Source organism: Diprion similis, chromosome 9 (genome assembly GCF_021155765.1).
Source record: "Diprion similis isolate iyDipSimi1 chromosome 9, iyDipSimi1.1, whole genome shotgun sequence".
NCBI classification, from domain to species: Eukaryota; Metazoa; Arthropoda; class Insecta; order Hymenoptera; family Diprionidae; genus Diprion; species Diprion similis.
Window position 1 is genome coordinate 6,893,022 of NC_060113.1, and position 8,580 is coordinate 6,901,601.

An 8,580-nucleotide genomic window follows, 5' to 3' on the forward strand; every position below is an offset into this window, starting at 1 on the left:
TCTCTCGCAAAATTACGTCGGAATAGTGCCTGAAAGAATTAATTGCAGCACTTTCCAAAGTCGTCAAAATTTTCGCCAAAAATCCAAAGGGGTTAGCCTTACTTTTTTTGCGATTTTCGGAGTCGAAAATTTCTGGTCTCCGAATTGATTTGTATGACCATTTTTTGGCTAATTGGAACCCCAGGAACTCAAAAAACACATAAAAAAAAGCGTAGGACCAACAGCAGAGAAATGACGATGAAAATCTGCAGTTTTTCGGCTGTAACTTTTGAACCGTTACTCGCAGCGTAATGGGACTGCGCTCAATCGATTTCTCTCGCAAAATTACGTCGGAACAGTGCCTTGAAAAATTATTTGCAGCACTTTTCAAAGTCATCGAAATTTTCGCCAAAAATCCAAAGGGGTTAGCCTTACTTTTTTTTGCGATTTTTGAAGTCGAAAATTTCTGATCTCTGAATTGATTTGTATGACCGTTTTTTGGCTAATTGGAACCCCAGGAAGTCAAAAAACACGTTAAAAAAAGCGTAGGACCAACAACAGAGAAATGACGATGAAGATCTGCAGTTTTTTGGCTGTAACTTTCGATCCGTTGCTCGCAGCGTAATGGGACTGCGCTCAATCGATTTCTCTCGCAAAATTACGTCGGAATAGTGCCCTAAAGAATTAATTGCATCCCTTTCCAAAGTCGTCGAAATTTTCGCCAAAACCCAAAGGGGTTAGCCTTACTTTTTTTGCGATTTTTGGAGCTGAAAATTTCTGGTCTCCGAATTGATTTGTATGACCGTTTTATGGCTAATTGGAACCCCAGGAACTCAAAAAATACATTGAAAAAAGCGTAGGACCAACAGCAGAGAAATGACGATGAAAATCTGCAGTTTTTCGGCGGTAACTTTCGATCCGTTGCTCTCAGCGTAATGGGACTGCGCTCAATCGATTTCTCTCGCAAAATTACGTCGGAATAGTGCCTGAAAGAATTAATTGCAGCACTTTCCGAAGTCGTCGAAATTTTCGCCAAAAATCCAAAGGGGTTAGCCTTACTTTTTTTGCGATTTTTGAAGCCGAAAATTTCTGGCCTCCGAATTGATTTGTATGACCGTTTTATGGCTGATTGGAACCTCAGGAACTCAAAAAACACATTAAAAAAAGCGTAGGACCAACAGCAGAGAAATGACGATGAAAATCTGCAGTTTTTTGGCTGTAACTTTCGATCCGCTGCTCGCAGCGTAATGGGACTGCGCTCAATCGATTTCTCTCGCAAAATTACGTCGGAATAGTGCCCTAAAGAATTAATTCCAGCCCTTTCCAAAGTCGTCGAAATTTTCGCCAAAAATCCAAAGGGGTTAGCCTTACTTTTTTTGCGATTTTTGGAGTCGAAAATTTCTGGTCTCCGAATTGATTTGTATGACCGTTTTATGGCTAATTGGAACCCCAGGAACTCAAAAAACACATGAAAAACAGCGTAGGACCCACAGCAGAGAAATGACGATGAAAATCTGCAGTTTTTCGGCTGTAACTTTCGATCCGTTGCTCGCAGCGTAATGGGACTGCGCTCAATCAATTTCTCTCGCAAAATTACGTCGGAATAGTGCCTGAAAGGATTAATTGCAGCACTTTCCAAAGTCGTCGAAATTTTCGCCAAAAATCCAAAGGGGTTAGCCTTACTTTTTTTGCGATTTTTGGAGTCGAAAATTTCTGGTCGCCGAATTGATTTGTATGACCATTTTTTGGCTAATTGGAACCCCGGGAACTCAAAAAACACATGAAAAACAGCGTAGGACCAACAGCAGAGAAATGACGATGAAAATCTGCAGTTTTTTGGCTGTAACTTTCGATCCGTTACTCGCGGCGTAATAGGACTGCGCTCAATCGATTTCTCTCGCAAAATTACGTCGGAACAGTGCCTTGAAAAAATTATTTGCAGCACTTTTCAAAGTCATCGAAATTTTCGCCAAAAATCCAAAGGGGTTAGCCTTACTTTTTTTTGCGATTTTTGGAGTCGAAAATTTCTGATCTCTGAATTGATTTGTATGACCGTTTTTTGGCTAATTGGAACCCCAGGAAGTCAAAAAACACGTTAAAAAAAGCGAAGGACCAACAACAGAGAAATGACGATGAAAATCTGCAGTTTTTCGGCTGTAACTTTCGATCCGTTGCTCGCAGCGTAATGGGACTGCGCTCAATCGATTTCTCTCGCAAAATTACGTCGGAATAGTGCCCTAAAGAATTAATTCCAGCTCATTCCAAAGTCGTCGAAATTTTCGCCAAAAATCCAAAGGGGTTGGCCTTACTTTTTTTGCGATTTTTGGAGTCGAAAATTTCTGGTCTCTGAATTGATTTGTATGACCATTTTTTGTTTAATTGGAACCCCAGGAACTCAAAAAACACATTGAAAAAAGCGTAGGACCAACAGCAGAGAAATGACGATGAAAATCTGCAGTTTTTCGGCTGTAACTTTCGATCCGTTGCTCTCAGCGTAATGGGACTGCGCTCAATCGATTTCTCTCGCAAAATTACGTCGGAATAGTGCCCTAAAGAATTGATTGCAGCCCTTTCCAAAGTCGTCGAAATTTTCGCCAAAAATCCAAAGGGGTTAGCCTTACTTTTTTTGCGATTTTCGGAGCCGAAAATTTCTGGTCTCCGGATTGATTTGTATGACCGTTTTATGTCTAATTGGAACCCCAGGAACTCAAAAAACACATTGAAAAAAGCGTAAGACCAACAGCAGAGAAATGACGGTGAAAATCTGCCATTTTTTGGCTGTAACTTTCGATCCGTTACTCGCAGCGTAATGGGACTGCGCTTAATCGATTTCTCTCGCAAAATTACGTCGGAATAGTGCCTTGAAGAATTAATTGCAGCACTTTTCAAAGTCATCGAAATTTTCGCCAAAAATCCAAAGGGGTTAGCCTTACTTTTTTTTGCGATTTTTGGAGTCGAAAATTTCTGATCTCCGAATTGATTTGTATGACCGTTTTTCGGCTAATTGGAACCCCAGGAAGTCAAAAAACACGTTGAAAAAAGCGTAGGACCAACAACAGAGAAATGACGATGAAGATCTGCAGTTTTTTGACTGTAACTTTCGATCCGTTGCTCGCAGCGTAATGGGACTGCGCTCAATCGATTTCTCTCGCAAAATTACGTCGGAATAGTGCCCCCAAGAATTGATTGCATCCCTTTCCAAAGTCGTCGAAATTTTCGCCAAAAATCCAAAGGGGTTAGCCTTACTTTTTTCGCGATTTTTGGAGCTGAAAATTTCTGGTCTCCGAATTGATTTGTATGACCGTTTTATGGCTAATTGGAACCCCAGGAACTCAAAAAACACATTGAAAAAAGCGTAGGACCAACAGCAGAGAAATGACGATGAAAATCTGCAGTTTTTCGGCTGTAACTTTCGATCCGTTGCTCGCAGCGTAATGGGACTGCGCTCAATCGATTTCTCTCGCAAAATTACGTCGGAATAGTGCCCTAAAGAATTAATTCCAGCTCATTCCAAAGTCGTCGAAATTTTCGCCAAAAATCCAAAGGGGTTGGCCTTACTTTTTTTGCGATTTTTGGAGTCGAAAATTTCTGGTCTCCGAATTGATTTGTATGACCATTTTTTGTTTAATTGGAACCCCAGGAACTCAAAAAACACATGAAAAACAGCGTAGGACCAACAGCAGAGAAATGACGATGAAAATCTGCAGTTTTTCGGCTGTAACTTTCGATCTGTTGCTCGCAGCGTAATGGGACTGCGCTCAATCGATTTCTCTCGCAAAATTACGTCGGAATAGTGCCTGAAAGAATTAATTGCAGCACTTTCCAAAGTCGTCGAAATTTTCGCCAAAAATCCAAAGGGGTTAGCCTTACTTTTTTTGCGATTTTTGGAGCCGAAAATTTCTGGTCTCCGAATTGATTTGTATGACCGTTTTATGGCTAATTGGAACCCCAGGAACTCAAAAAACACATTGAAAAAAGCGTAAGACCAACGGCAGAGAAATGACGGTGAAAATCTGCAGTTTTTTGGCTGTAACTTTCGATCCGTTGCTCGCAGCGTAATGGGACTGCGCTCAATCGATTTCTCTCGCAAAATTACGTCGGAATAGTGCCCTAAAGAATTAATTGCATCCCTTTCCAAAGTCGTCGAAATTTTCGCCAAAAATCCAAAGAGGTTAGCCTTACTTTTTTTGCGATTTTTGGAGCTGAAAATTTCTGGTCTCCGAATTGATTTGTATGACCGTTTTATGGCTAATTGGAACCCCAGGAACTCAAAAAACACATTGAAAAAAGCGTAGGACCAACAGCAGAGAAATGACGATGAAAATCTGCAGTTTTTCGGCTGTAACTTTCGATCCGTTGCTCGCAGCGTAATGGGACTGCGCTCAATCGATTTCTCTCGCAAAATTACGTCGGAATAGTGCCCTAAAGAATTAATTCCAGCTCATTCCAAAGTCGTCGAAATTTTCGCCAAAAATCCAAAGGGGTTGGCCTTACTTTTTTTGCGATTTTTGGAGTCGAAAATTTCTGGTCTCCGAATTGATTTGTATGACCATTTTTTGTTTAATTGGAACCCCAGGAACTCAAAAAACACATGAAAAACAGCGTAGGACCAACAGCAGAGAAATGACGATGAAAATCTGCAGTTTTTCGGCTGTAACTTTCGATCTGTTGCTCGCAGCGTAATGGGACTGCGCTCAATCGATTTCTCTCGCAAAATTACGTCGGAATAGTGCCTGAAAGAATTAATTGCAGCACTTTCCAAAGTCGTCGAAATTTTCGCCAAAAATCCAAAGGGGTTAGCCTTACTTTTTTTGCGATTTTTGGAGCCGAAAATTTCTGGTCTCCGAATTGATTTGTATGACCGTTTTATGGCTAATTGGAACCCCAGGAACTCAAAAAACACATTGAAAAAAGCGTAAGACCAACGGCAGAGAAATGACGGTGAAAATCTGCAGTTTTTTGGCTGTAACTTTCGATCCGTTGCTCGCAGCGTAATGGGACTGCGCTCAATCGATTTCTCTCGCAAAATTACGTCGGAATAGTGCCCTAAAGAATTAATTGCATCCCTTTCCAAAGTCGTCGAAATTTTCGCCAAAAATCCAAAGAGGTTAGCCTTACTTTTTTTGCGATTTTTGGAGCTGAAAATTTCTGGTCTCCGAATTGATTTGTCCGACCGTTTTATGGCTAATTGGAACCCCAGGAACTCAAAAAACACATTGAAAAAAGCGTAGGACCAACAGCAGAGAAATGACGATGAAAATCTGCAGTTTTTCGGCTGTAACTTTCGATCCGTTGCTCTCAGCGTAATGGGACTGCGCTAAATCGATTTCTCTCGCAAAATTACGTCGGAATAGTGCCTGAAAGAATTAATTGCAGCACTTTCCAAAGTCGTCGAAATTTTCGACAAAAATCCAAAGGGGTTAGCCTTACTTTTTCTGCGATTTTAGAAGCCGAAAATTTCTGGCCTCCGAATTGATTTGTATGACCGTTTTATGGCTAATTGGAACCTCAGGAACTCAAAAAACACGTTAAAAAAAGCGTAGGACCAACAGCAGAGAAATGACGATGAAGATCTGCAGTTTTTTGGCTGTAACTTTCGATCCGTTGCTCGCAGCGTAAGGGGACTGCGCTCAATCGATTTCTCTTGCAAAATTACGTCGGAATAGTGCCCTAAAGAATTGATTGCAGCCCTTTTCAAAGTCGTCGAAATTTTCGCCAAAAATCCAAAGGGGTTAGCCTTACTTTTCTTGCGATTTTTGGAGCCGAAAATTTCTGGTCTCCGGATTGATTTGTAAGACCGTTTTATGTCTAATTGGAACCCCAGGAACTCAAAAAACACATTGAAAAAAGCGTAAGACCAACAGCAGAGAAATGACGGTGAAAATCTGCAGTTTTTTGGCTGTAACTTTCGATCCGTTACTCGCAGCGTAATGGGACTGCGCTTAATCGATTTCTCTCGCAAAATTACGTCGGAATAGTGCCTTGAAGAATTATTTGCAGCACTTTTCAAAGTCATCGAAATTTTCGCCAAAAATTCAAAGGGGTTAGCCTTACTTTTTTTTGCGATTTTCGGAGTCGAAAATTTCTGATCTCCGAATTGATTTGTATGACCGTTTTTTGGCTAATTGGAACCCCAGGAAGTCAAAAAACACGTTAAAAAAAGCGTAGGACCAACAACAGAGAAATGACGATGAAGATCTGCAGTTTTTTGGCTGTAACTTTCGATCCGTTGCTCGCAGCGTAATGGGACTGCGCTCAATCGATTTCTCTCGCAAAATTACGTCGGAATAGTGCCCTAAAGAATTAATTGCATCCCTTTCCAAAGTCGTCGAAATTTTCGCCAAAAATCCAAAGGGGTTAGCCTTACTTTTTTTGCGATTTTTGGAGCTGAAAATTTCCGGTCTCCGAATTGATTTGTATGACCGTTTTATGGCTAATTGGAACCCCAGGAACTCAAAAAACACATTGAAAAAAGCGTAGGACCAACAGCAGAGAAATGACGATGAAAATCTGCAGTTTTTCGGCTGTAACTTTCGATCCGTTGCTCTCAGCGTAATGAGACTGCGCTCAATCGATTTCTCTCGCAAAATTACGTCGGAATAGTGCCTGAAAGAATTAATTGCAGCACTTTCCGAAGTCGTCGAAATTTTCGCCACAAATCCAAAGGGGTTAGCCTTACTTTTTTTGCGATTTTTGAAGCCGAAAATTTCTGGCCTCCGAATTGATTTGTATGACCGTTTTATGGCTAATTGGAACCTCAGGAACTCAAAAAACACATTGAAAAAAGCGTAGGACCAACAGCAGAGAAATGACGATGAAAAACTGCAGTTTTTTGGCTGTAACTTTCGATCCGTTGCTCTCAGCGTAATGAGACTGCGCTCAATCGATTTCTCTCGCAAAATTACGTCGGAATAGTGCCTGAAAGAATTAATTGCAGCACTTTCCGAAGTCGTCGAAATTTTCGCCACAAATCCAAAGGGGTTAGCCTTACTTTTTTTGCGATTTTTGAAGCCGAAAATTTCTGGCCTCCGAATTGATTTGTATGACCGTTTTATGGCTAATTGGAACCTCAGGAACTCAAAAAACACATTGAAAAAAGCGTAGGACCAACAGCAGAGAAATGACGATGAAAAACTGCAGTTTTTTGGCTGTAACTTTCGATCCGTTGCTCGCAGCGTAATGGGACTGCGCTCAATCGATTTCTCTCGCAAAATTACGTCGGAATAGTGCCCTAAAGAATTAATTCCAGCCCTTTCCAAAGTCGTCGATATTTTCGCCAAAAATCCAAAGGGCTTAGCCTTACTTTTTTTGCGATTTTTGGAGTCGAAAATTTCTGGTCTCCGAATTGATTTGTATGACCATTTTTTTGGCTAATTGGAACCCCAGGAACTCAAAAAACACATGAAAAACAGCGTAGGACCAACAGCAGAGAAATGACGATGAAAATCTGCAGTTTTTCGGCTGTAACTTTCGATCCGTTGCTCGCAGCGTTAGGGGACTGCGCGCAATCGATTTCTCTCGCAAAATTACGTCGGAACAGTGCCCTGAAGAATTAATTGCAGCCCTTTTCAAAGTCGTCAAAATTTTCGCCAAAAATCCAAAGGGGTTAGCCTTACTTTTTCTGCGATTTTTGGAGACGGAAATTTGTGGTCTCCGAATTGATTTGTATGACCGTTTTTTGGCTAATTGCAACCCCAGGAACTCAAAAAACACATTGAAAAAAGCGTAGGACCAACAGCAGAGAAATGACGATGAAAATCTGCAGTTTTCCGGCCGTAACTTTTTAGCTATCGCTCACAGCTTATTGGAACTTTTTCCGTGATTTTCGGAGCCGAGAATTTCCCGGCTTGGAGTTGTATCGTATGACCCTCTCTGGATCAATTGGACGGCTAGGAACTCAGAAAGCACAGCAAAAAGCGCGTAGGACCAACAGCAGAGAAATTACTACGCAAAGACCAGCAGCAAAAAAATGGAGAAACTAAGTCATTCGTATTTTTGCTGTTACTATTGATCCGTTGCTCGCAGCGTATTGGGACTGCGCATCGATTCCCTATGCAAAAACACGTCGACACTGCGTTTCGATGAGTTCCTTCTCGTACTTTCCAAAATCGTTTAAAAATGCACCGAAAAAACGTACAGGGGTTAGCCTTACCTATCTCGTCTTTTTCGAAACCAACAATGCCACTGCCAAGTATCTGTTCAAGCGACTTTAAATCATCACATGTATGGGATGCAACGGGATTTACCACGGATTAGAAGCTTGTTCAGACTAATGGATTTTGAAATTACCAGGCGAATGTATCGAGAGGGAGGTAGATGAAATTTCAGTTTAGTACGCTTAATTCAAGAAAAGGGTAGATTAAAACCACGGCATATCAGTGTTGATTGAGTAAAAAATAAGATGAAATTCAATTAAGATACAAGCACTGGAATGCGTGACAGATCTAGATAGAACGTCCAAAGGCACAACTCGACGAAACAATTATAATAAATACTGCTTTTAGCAATACCAGTAATCGATATCTAGGTACTAGAAAAAAAAATTCACTGAAGAAATCTGCGAACAAATCTTGATTCTGCTGTAAAATCATAAATGATCAA